We start from the raw sequence: 11,655 nt of genomic DNA, 5'->3' as shown, positions 1-11,655 counted from the left end.
GATAAAAATACGTATTATAATCTAGAATTCATAATATTTTTCGTTTAATGGAAATAACGATTAAAGTCCCCATGAGGAAGTATTTTACGAAAATGGCGCAATATAAATTCTCAAAAATAATTACTTTATTCATTGCCACACACATACATATTGCATTCATACGTGAATGTGTGTTTTATCAACCCATTTTGACAATACAATGAAAAACGGCTGTCTCTTTAAAAAAGTGGAATCAGATATCATATTTCTCTTTTATCTGTTTTTAGTTGTTGCAATTCATTCACAAAAGAAACGGGTATTCATCATAAACATTTTAAAATGATTTTTTTTCCTCAACACCTAAATGTCACCGAGCTCTTATGATTCTCAGTCCGTCGCTTATACTCACGCTCTATTTAATTCTCCTTCGAAAGTCGATATTTTTAGGGATCAATATTCTCTCTTTTGTTTAGTCTCAGCCGAAATGTCAACCGATCCAAAGGTCGCAGAGCATTGGTCTGTATGTTCCCGATAGTTGTCTAAGACAGTGTCGGCATAGATTGTTTCCCATTCCTATACACAGGACCAACCTGCCGATGGTTATGCCTGTAGGAAGATATGCTGAACAGTATCAGACTGGATATTGATCTGTTCCGTATTATGTCTGAAGCAGTATTCCGAAGCGGGATTCTTCTACATCTTTAACGAGAGTGTTCTTGCTTACTTTCTAATTTATAATTTTAATGTAGATATACGCTTTAAATTTTAGTTTGTAATGTACATATGAATTATTATTGAAAATTGAATTGAAATTGAATTGAATTGAGATTACAATATTAAATATAATGAACATACATATATATGTATATTGTTGCTGTATATTGTTTTTCATAAGATTTGTAGCAAGTACTTTTGCCTTAAATTTTGTTAACTCATGAATTACATGAAATTATAGTACTTTAAACATAAAGAGTAAACCCACTCACGAGTAGGTATAGGCTATGAAATGTATAAAGCTGAAGCCATTTAGTAGGGCCATGATAAGCGGTGTTGCATTAGCAGTAGCCACAATAGATTTCAGAGTCACTTGGACGTAAGGTAATTGAAAAAAAAACATGATATTTGTATCATTTATAGATTTTGTTTTTTGACTGAAGTTTTACTAAGTAAATACCACTACTTTAAAAAAAATCTATTGTGACACGTGTTTCGACGCATTTTGCAACATTTTCAAACAGCGTATGATGCGGAACTCATCGAAACACGTGCCACAATAGATTTAAAAAAATAGAGGTATTTACCAAGTAAAACGTATATTAAAAATGTATAAATATTACCACAAAGTGACTGCCGAATCAATTAATGAAAAATGACTCCTATAATTAGAGATAATCCAGATTTGTGAACAAGTATTTGGACACACTCAAAATGTTGTAATTTAATGAAAGCTTGTTTTTAGTTTGAATATAGGGCATCTAGCTACGGTTCAAATATCATCGCTATTTTGACCGACTTCCCATTGTTGATTCGATCCGAAATTTCTTCAGAAACAATTGTGATTAATAGTTTTCGTAGGTATAAGTGGCGGTATAGGTACATGGGAATGATTTATCGAAATTCTCCCAATTATCCTACGGCTACCGCCATAAATCAATGGCGTTTGGATATTTTCGTTAGACCCCATGAAGGTACACTTCCGAGGAAAGCGTCTGTTTGTTGCGGCAGTATAAGGTAGAGTGCTAGAGGTAAGATAGATGCTGCGTCAGAATCTCGGCGTCAAGTGACGCCGGGCATCGGCGTTAGATGCATCCGGAATTCCGAAAGAGGAAAACGTCAACAGTGTGCGGGCAGGCTTACTTTGGCGTGTGCGTTTGAATTTTCGCAACCGGTCGAAGTGTTTTTTTTTAATTTTAAATACTACTTTGGGTAAAATGAAGAATGAACTATAATTAAATTTCAGTTTTGTACTGATATTTTATGTTAGAACTGCATTTTACATACAACCTTTTGAGTGTGTCCAAATACTATTCACAAAATCTGGATTATCTCCAATGACAGGAGTTATTTTCATATTATTTTTTGACATCTCATCAAAGATGAAGATAACGTGTGTAAAGTGATCACTTAAACCAGCCTATGGCGGTCGTCAACCCCGTAAATGCCCAGACTTCCATATTCTGCATTTTACATATTAAAATAGCAACTACATATAAGTATCTATAGTTTTTTCCATACATATTTTATTTCTTGGGTGACTGGGTTTCGTCGTTACCGACATTATCAGACGACAGTAACGACGAAACTCGATTACTGGTGAAATGAAATATTTGTGAGAAAAACTATATAGGTACATATATATTCACGTAGTTGTTATTTTATTAAACTCGTATGTATTAAAATTGTTTAATATCGCAGCTTTCTCAAATACGTAAAAAAAGCTTTATTAGAAATGAAGTAATAAATGGCAGTACTGTAGAGACGGCAGATCATCGATATCATAAGAATTACTTCATTAATTGATTCGGCAATTACATTGTGGTAAAATCTTCTAAGTAAATACCACTTTTCTTAAAATCCATTGTGACACGTGTTTCGTTGCATTCCGCATCATTTTCAAACATAGTACGAGAAGCTAATTCTAAATTTTAACGTTGAAGGTTGAAAAACGTGTCACAATGCGTGTTCCACGGTATGTGGAATATTGTGGATGAGTATCATCGTTGAACAACAAACATATAAAAAATATATAAAAATCTCCATGATACACGATTTACCCACAACGAAGGTTTGATAGTCCCAAGAATTAACAATAAATATGGGAGTCCAACACTGCAATATATCGTTACAATTTTTTTTTAATTCGTTGCCGACGGAGGTTAGAGGTCAAAATAAAATATGGAACAAAGGCAAAATAAAGGAACGGGTAAATTATCAAGAGTCTATTCTATGAAAATTGTAAAATTATTTATATTCTTAATTTTTTCTCTTTTTTTGTGTGTATATTAGGTTAAAATAATAATAATAATAATAAAACCCTTATCCGCACCCCAATGGTGCATAGGGCACTGCGTCATATAAACGCAGTGTTATCTTGATCGTTTACACATGAAGGAAAGGTGATCAGCCCTCCGCTTCAGGTACCAGTCCAGGGTAATATTGAATAAATATGACAGTGAAAAAATCACTTATATTTATTTTACCCCCCTTGGGAATCGAACCCGGGACCTCCAGAACGGTAGCCGAGCGTGCTGACCATTACACTACGGAGGCGGAAAAATATATATATATATATATATATATATATATATATATATATATATATATATATATATATATATATATATATATATATATATATATATATATATATATATATATATATATATATATATATATATATATATATATATATATATATATATATATATATATATATATATATATATATATATATATATATATATATATATATATATATATATTAGGTTAACATTAGGTTATAATAATGGATAATAATAATATTTTTTTAAAAAAACGCATGTAAAAAGAACTCCACCGACAAGGCACACAAGGTGGCTTGGTGGAAATATGCAATTTAATTTTATTTAAAATATGTTTATATATTTTTTTAAATAAATGCATACATTCATTATTTTGAGAAATAAAAAGACTTTGTTTTTTGATCCACTCACATTTTTATTAACCAACTAGTTTCGGCAACAACCTGTTGCCCTCTCCAGGGTTTGATTTGTATAAAGTTTATGTAAATTAAAACAAAATGATTTTGAGAAATAGTGGTATTTACTCAGTTAAACTTAAAGCATGAGAACTGGTTGCATCGCAAGTCCAAACGCAGTCGCTGCGTCAGCTGACGCAGCGACACAGCCGCCGCGTCAACGTCGCTCTCCCGGAAGTGTACCCTTAACCTTCACGCGTCCCACCTTCCTGATCGACTGGGGCAGATACGCAGTTCTTGACCCAGACGGACTCCAATTTTCCGCCGAACCTTTGAAATACGGAAAGGCCAAGCGAACACGAATGACGAGATGATCCCAATGTGACCCGGCGAGTATTTTTGACTATAGATTTATATTATTCACTGACACTTCGTGATGGAATTGCATTTTTAATAAATTATTTTTAATATATTACCAGTCTGATGATGTCGGTAACGACGAAACCCGGTCGCTGGTCAAATAAAAATAAAGTGGAAAAGCTAAAAATATTGGTTTTAATCTAATAATATATTTTTGACTATTTAAAAATAGCTAATAATGATATTTACAAAATAAAACAAATTTGTTTTCTTCTTCTTCTTCTTCAAACCCTTATCCGCACCCCAGTGGTGCATAGGGCACTGCATATTAACGCAGTGTTATCTTGATCGTTAACACATGAAGGAAAGGTGATCAGCCCTCCGCTTCAGGTACCAGTCCAGGGTTATATTGAATAAATATTAGAGTGAAAAAATCACTTACATTTATTTGACCCTTTGTCTTTGACAACTTTGTTTTAACCACCTTTTATTGGTACACTTTTTTTACAACCGGTTTCGACAAGAACCTTGTCATCCTCAGGGTTTAAGTACTAATTCTAAAACATTGGAAATTTATAAGTATCTGCGAAAAACATTCAAGAGATATTGATATTATTTTTTGACATCTCATGACCGTCATAGGCTGGTTAAAGTGATCACTTTACATACGTGTAACATTCACCAATTCCACCCATTATTGACAACCACACTACTCAAATTCTTGGAAGTTCTATTTTCTGGCGTTTCTCATGTGTGTGATTATAATCCAGGATTGGGACCTCACATACTAATATAAGAGTTTCTGCTTGGTAAAAAGCTTCTTTACATCTCACCAATAGATGTCTCTAGTGAAGTTCTAGTGATTCAAGAACAAGGTTTCTAAATTGGTTCATATGTACAGAACTTCCAAGAATTTGAGTGGTGTGGTTGTCAAGTTCTATATATGTGAACGAATTTAGAAACATAATTCTTGAATCCCTAGAAATTCACTAGAGACATCTATTGGTGAGATGAAAAGAAGCTTTTTACTAAGCAGAAACTTCTTCTTCATCTTTGATTAGATGTCAAAAAATAATATGAAAAATAACTCCTATAATTGGAGATAATCCAGATATGTGAACAAGTATTTGGACACACTCCAAATGTTGTAGAGAAGATTTTTCATGTTTTTTTTATTCAACGATAAATACCTTATTTAGTTTATACAATACTTCAAAATGGATAGATTTTACCACAAAGTGACTGCCGAATCAATTAACGAAAATATGTTAAGTATATGGTATTCTTAGGCGCATCGTATGTTATATATATATATATATATATATATATATATATATATATATATATATATATATATATATATAATATATATAATATATATAATATATATATATATATATATATATATATATATATATATATATATATATATATATATATATATATATATATATATATATATATATATATATATATATATATATATATATATATATATATATATATATATATAATATTCACATAAGTAAACTCACTTCCTAAGTAAAATCAATAATTAAAATCGTACACTTAAGTAACTTCACTGCTAACTTAGAATCAATAAAATGTATAAACTAATGCCTCTAGCGAGATAGCGAGTGTTTTTGCCTAGAATTTTCACTCATGAATTACATGAAATTATAGTAACTTTAAACATAAAGAGTAAATCCACTCACGAGTAGGCATATGCTATAAAACTAAAGTTGAAGCCTGGGTTATGATAAGCGGTGTTGCATAAGCCGTAGCTAGATTTCAGAGTCACTTGGACGTTAGGTAATTTAAAAATAAACAGTAGATTTACGAAGGGTGTTGAGAATATCGTGGACTTACACGATTAAGTACTGCGTAGAGCAAATGCACAGAGACAATAGATCTTTGTCAGACGGGAGGAATATCTAATTTAACATACTCAACCTATAAAGGATTCTATTACACTCGTTTTGTGTGTATAACAGCCGATATAATAATTTTTTTCATTGATCATTTTCTTTTGGAAAATTCGCCTTCGTAAATACGTTGTTTTCGTAAGTTGGTAATAAATGACGTCACCGAAACAATGGACTTAATTTAAAATTGGTAACATTGCTAAATTATTGGCGGCTCTATTTGTTGATGTCTATGGTCCACCCTCCCCTCACATTTGTACAACACAAATGGTAGTGTAGTGATAAACAAACAATCCACACTTTACTATTACAGCTCTATAAACCATAGACGATAAACCATATGACGTCATAAAACGTTCAATGACGGAAATTTGATGACGTATGCGAACGCACGTTTTTCGTTTTATTCAAATATCTAAAGTTTAAACCTTCATATCTCTCTTAGTTCTCTGCAGATTTCAATATCAGAATGTTATCGATAGTCTTGTACATTTTCATTTCAATTTATTAGCTAACAAACCAACATCGTGTCTATAATCTATTGCTCACAACAAACAAGCTCCGTAAAACTTGGATTTTGGTCACAAAATAATGTAATGAGAGGTGAAAAGTATGCCATCCTACAACTGGTCATGAAAGGGAAGATTGAGGGGCGCAGAACATTCTAGAGTGGACCGGGAAGAGAGATGTTTAGAAGCTGTTTCGTGCTGCTCAGGACAGACAAGGCTTCCCCCAAGTGGTCGTCAACGTCGGTGAGACCCGGTAGGACACACGAAAAAGAGAGAGATTGAACAAAACAGTATATTTGATATCGAAATGATACATAATAAACGAAATTCATATTCACTTCCTTATAACGCTCACTCCTTTCAAGAACGTCATAAATCAAAAATCGTCAATTTTCAGTTGTGCATGTTTTCGGAATGCCCAGAAAATTTACTACATCCCAGAAAAAACGGCATTTTTAAAACTTAATATTTACCCGTTACAGGACAGAAAGTGTTGTTTTTGCATTTTGTTGAAAAAGTATTGTTTAATTATTTTTTCAAAATATACTAAATATTTTTCAAATGGAGAAAAAACCTTCAGGTTTTACCTAAAAAGATCTGTTGCAAAGTGAAAAGTTCGATAAGTGGCTTGATATTTATTTTTAATACATTGTATTATATTTTTAAACTTTAAAAACGTTCTCCTGAAAAATCAAGTTTTTTTTATTTATGACGTTCTTGAAAGGAGTGAGCGATAAGTATTTCGATCACCACTTTATTAGCAAAATGCCTGCATAAATACGTTTAAAGTTACCCAGAAATTAATGCAATAACGTCAATATAAATTTGAAGTAATAATTTACCTTTGATAACTGCATAAATACGTTTAAAGTTACCCAGAAATAAATGCAATAACGTCAATATAATTTTGAAGTAATAATTTACCATTAATAACTGCAAAAATACGTTTAAAGTTACCTAGAAATTGATGCAATAACGACAATATAAATTGAAAGTATTTATTTACCTTTATTATGCGGTCATAGTTCGCCTTTCAACGTATTGTGGAACTCGAATCAAAATAAAAATACAAGATCACCAAAAACAAAATACGATTTGATGTTGACACGTCAAAAACATTGATAAAATGTCACTTAAAATCGAGCCTTCACACACAAAATTGTCAAAATAATAACACCAATAACCGTCAGACAAGAATCACATATAAATTTGCACAATTCACACACGACTTTCAGAAATATTTGCAATTTTAAATGTTGTATAATTCGCCGAAAGTGACGCTGTCAAAAAACTTGCAACATGGCGGCCGTGAATGTTTTTCCCTCTAAAATGGAAGGTACTTCTATGAACTTTGTCCCTCTCTAGCGGGTCGCACAGACGCACGCGAGAGAGAGATGAAATATGTTTAATTCGCACGGAATTATTGATTTGTCGGGCAAAATATAATTTATACTGCGCATGCGCATCGCGCCACCGAGCGCTTTTCATTGAAAAAATGTCACACCAGTGGTCATTTTTATATTTAGATTTTTTTTAAACTATAATTTAAATCTACTGTAGATTTAAAGAAATAGTGGTATTCACTTAGTTAAACTTTAACTAAAAATAGATAGATTTTACCACAAAGTGACACTATAATTTGAAGCCTGAAATCCTTAAACCATATTAAATGGGATGTTTTTTAGAGGTATACAAATAGTGTGGTTTAGTAGTAGTGTGGATTCGTTTATGTGGCGTCATTCATTACCAACCTACGAAAACAACGTTTTCACGATGGCGGATTTTGCAAAAGAAAATGATAAATAAAATATTGATTATATCGGCTGTTATAAACACAAAACGAGTCTTACAAAATCTTGTATAGGTTTAGTATGTTAAATTAGATATTCCTCCCGAGTGATAATACCCTAGGCAATGTATGGCAAATTAAATAATCGATAAAATTTGCATCGAGTCCATATGGGTCTATTCACACATTCATATGCAAAGACCAAATAAAAATTATAATATTTTTCTTCTTCTCCCGGTGGAAATGAATAGGATTGATGCAGCATTATCTGGATCACGATGATGTTAGTTATTTTAGCCCCGAATACAGAATAGGGTTACTGAAAGGGCCGTAGACCTGTAATTAGTGTGTCACTGTAAGGGCCGTAGACCTGAAATAAGTGTGTCACAGAAAGGTGCGTAACCTGTAATTTGTGTGTCACTGAAAGGTGTGTAGACCTGTAATTAGTGTGTCACTGTAAGGGCCGTAGACCTGAAATAAGTGTGTCACAGAAAGGTGCGTAACCTGTAATTTGTGTGTCACTGAAAGGTGTGTAGACCTGTAATTAGTGTGTCACTGTAAGGGCCGTAGACCTGAAATAAGTGTGTCACAGAAAGGTGCGTAACCTGTAATTAGTGTGTCACTGAAAGGTGCGTAGACCTGTAATTCGTGTGTCACTGAAAGGTGCGTAGACCTGTTATTAGTGTGTCACTGAAAGGTGCGTAGACCTGTAATTAGTGTGTCACTGAAAGGTGCGTAGACCTATAATTGGTGTGTAACTGAAAGGCGCGTAGACCTGTAATTACTGTGTCACTGAAAGGTGCGTAGACCTGTAATTAGTGTGTCACTGAAAGGTGCGTAGACCTGAAATAAGTGTGTCACTGAAGGGTGCGTAGACCTGTAATAAGTGTGTCGCTGAAAGGTGCGTAGACCTGTAATTAGTGTGTCACTGAAAGGTGCGTAGACCTGTAATTAGTGTGTCACTGAAAGGTACGTAGACCTGTAATTAGTGTGTCACTGAAAGGTGCGTAGACCTGTAATTAGTGTGTCACTGAAAGGTGCATAGACCTCTATTAATGACACTGAAAGGTACGTAGACTCTTATTAATGACACTGAAAGGAAGACTCTAATTTAAGACATTGAAAGTTGCGTAGACTCTAATTAATGACACTGAAAGGTACGTAGACTCTAATTTAAGACACTGAAAGGTGCGTAGAGCCTTATTAATGACACTGAAAGTTGCGTAGACCCCTAATTAATGACACTGAAAGGTGAGTAAACCTCTAATAAATAACACTAAAAGGTGCGTAGACTCTAATGAATGACACTGAAAGGTGCGTAGACCCTAATTATTGACACTGAAAGGTGAGTAGATACGTAGACCTCTAATTAATGACATTGAAAGGTGCGTAGAATTTAATTAATGACACATAAAGGTGCGTAGACCTCTAATTAACAACACTGAAAAATGCGTAGACTGTTGGTTCATGTGTCACCAAAGGGTGTGTAGCCCCTAATAAATGTATCGTTAAAAGGAACATAAACCTGTGATAAGTGTCACTAAAAACTGTGTACACCTCTGATCAGTTAAACGCTAAAATATACATAGGTTTCTGACTTAGTAGACCTATGATTAGTACATTTATATGTATCTCTCACTCCTTTCAAGAACGTCATAAATAAAAAAAACTTGATTTTTCAAGAGAACGTTTTTAAAGTTTAAAAATATAATACAATGTTTTAAAAATAAATATCAAGCCACTTATGAACTTTTTACTGTGCAACAGATCTTTTTAGGTAAAACCTGTACGTTTTTCTCCATTTGAAAAATATTTAGTTTATTTAAAAAAAAACAACAACAACAATACCTTTTCTTCAAAATGCAAAAACAACACTTTCTGCCCTGTAGCGGGTAAATATTAAGTTAAAAATATGCCGCTTTTGCTGGGATATAGTACATTTTCCGGGCATTCTGAAAACATGCACAACTGAACATTGACGATTTTTGATTTATGACGTTCTTGAAAGGAGTGAGCGATATCATTAAAAAGTGCGTAACCTTATAAAAATGCTTCGATAAAAGATACGACAGGGACCCACACCACTAATATAATTTTTACTTAATAGTAAATAGGCCCCCCATAAATCGCTCACTCCTTTCAAGAACGTCATAAATAAAAATCGTCAATTTTCATTTGTGCGTGTTTTCGGAATGCCCATAAAATGTACTATATCCTAGCAAAAGAGGCATATTTTTAACTTAATATTTACCTGCTACAGGGCAGAAAATGTTGTTTTTGCATTTTGAAGAAAACATATTGTTTATTTTTTTTTTCAAATAAACTAAATATTTTTCAAATGGGGAAAAAACCTTCAGGGTTTACCTAAAAAGATCTATTGCACAGTAAAAAGTTCAAGAAGTTACTTGACATTTAAACTTTAAAAACGTTCTCCTGAAAAATCAAGTTTTTTTATTTATGACGTTCTTGAAAGGAGTGAGCGAAATGCGTCGCATAAAACTGCGTCGACTTCTGAAAAGGGTATCACTAAAATAACATCAAACATCTACGCGCCCTGCAGTGTCACACGACACACTCACAAAGGCATAATACATATAATGCGGTGGAGATAATAATAAAAATAATAAATTTGGATAACTTATATAGCGCCATTTTCGTAAAAAAAAAATACCTCAAGGGCGCTTCACTGTGAATGAATTGGGGAAAATATTATGGTGGAAATGATTTAGCAAACAAATGTGTTTTTAGTCTTTTTCTAAAGATCATCTCACTCTCACTATTTCTAACCACTGGTGGAAGAGCATTCCACGCCGTCGGTCCAGCAACAGCAAAGGTACGCTCGCCAAATTTAGTGCGTTGGTTGCGAGCTGGTAAGATCACTTTGCCCATTGCAGATGTTGTAGCCGATCGAAGCGTGAGACGTCTATCAACCAATTCATCTGGAATACATAGCTCCTTAAGATACTCTGGAGCCATATTGTGTATTGATTTATACATACTTTATGTATTTTTTCTACATTTCAAAAATCGCCTGTTCGCATTTTTTTCTTTATTTTAAATTATTTTTCATTTAAAAACATAATATAAAATACAAGCATAAAAAATACATAAATACAAAAAAGATCCCACAAAGGCATGGCCTGTGTGTGGGTATACATTATATTTAGGTCATAGTAAAGGGCACTGGCAAGAATACAATATGGCTGTCCAAATTTAAAACACAGTAAGGGACATTTTTTTGTAGTACGTTTTTTTTTCATTTTTGGACTAAGTATATATCCTCGAGTAAGTATCGCTCACTCCTTTCAAGAACGCCATAAATTAAAAATCGTCCATTTTCAGTTGTGCATATTTTCGGAATGCCCAGAAAATGTACTATATCCCGGCATATTTTTAACTCAATATTTACCCGCTACA

The sequence above is a fragment of the Brachycentrus maculatus genome, unplaced genomic scaffold (assembly GCF_059751285.1).
Source record: "Brachycentrus maculatus isolate JH-2025_06_01 unplaced genomic scaffold, ASM5975128v1 h1tg000324l, whole genome shotgun sequence".
NCBI lineage: Eukaryota > Metazoa > Arthropoda > Insecta > Trichoptera > Brachycentridae > Brachycentrus > Brachycentrus maculatus.
Note: the sequence above shows the minus strand (reverse complement) of the source record.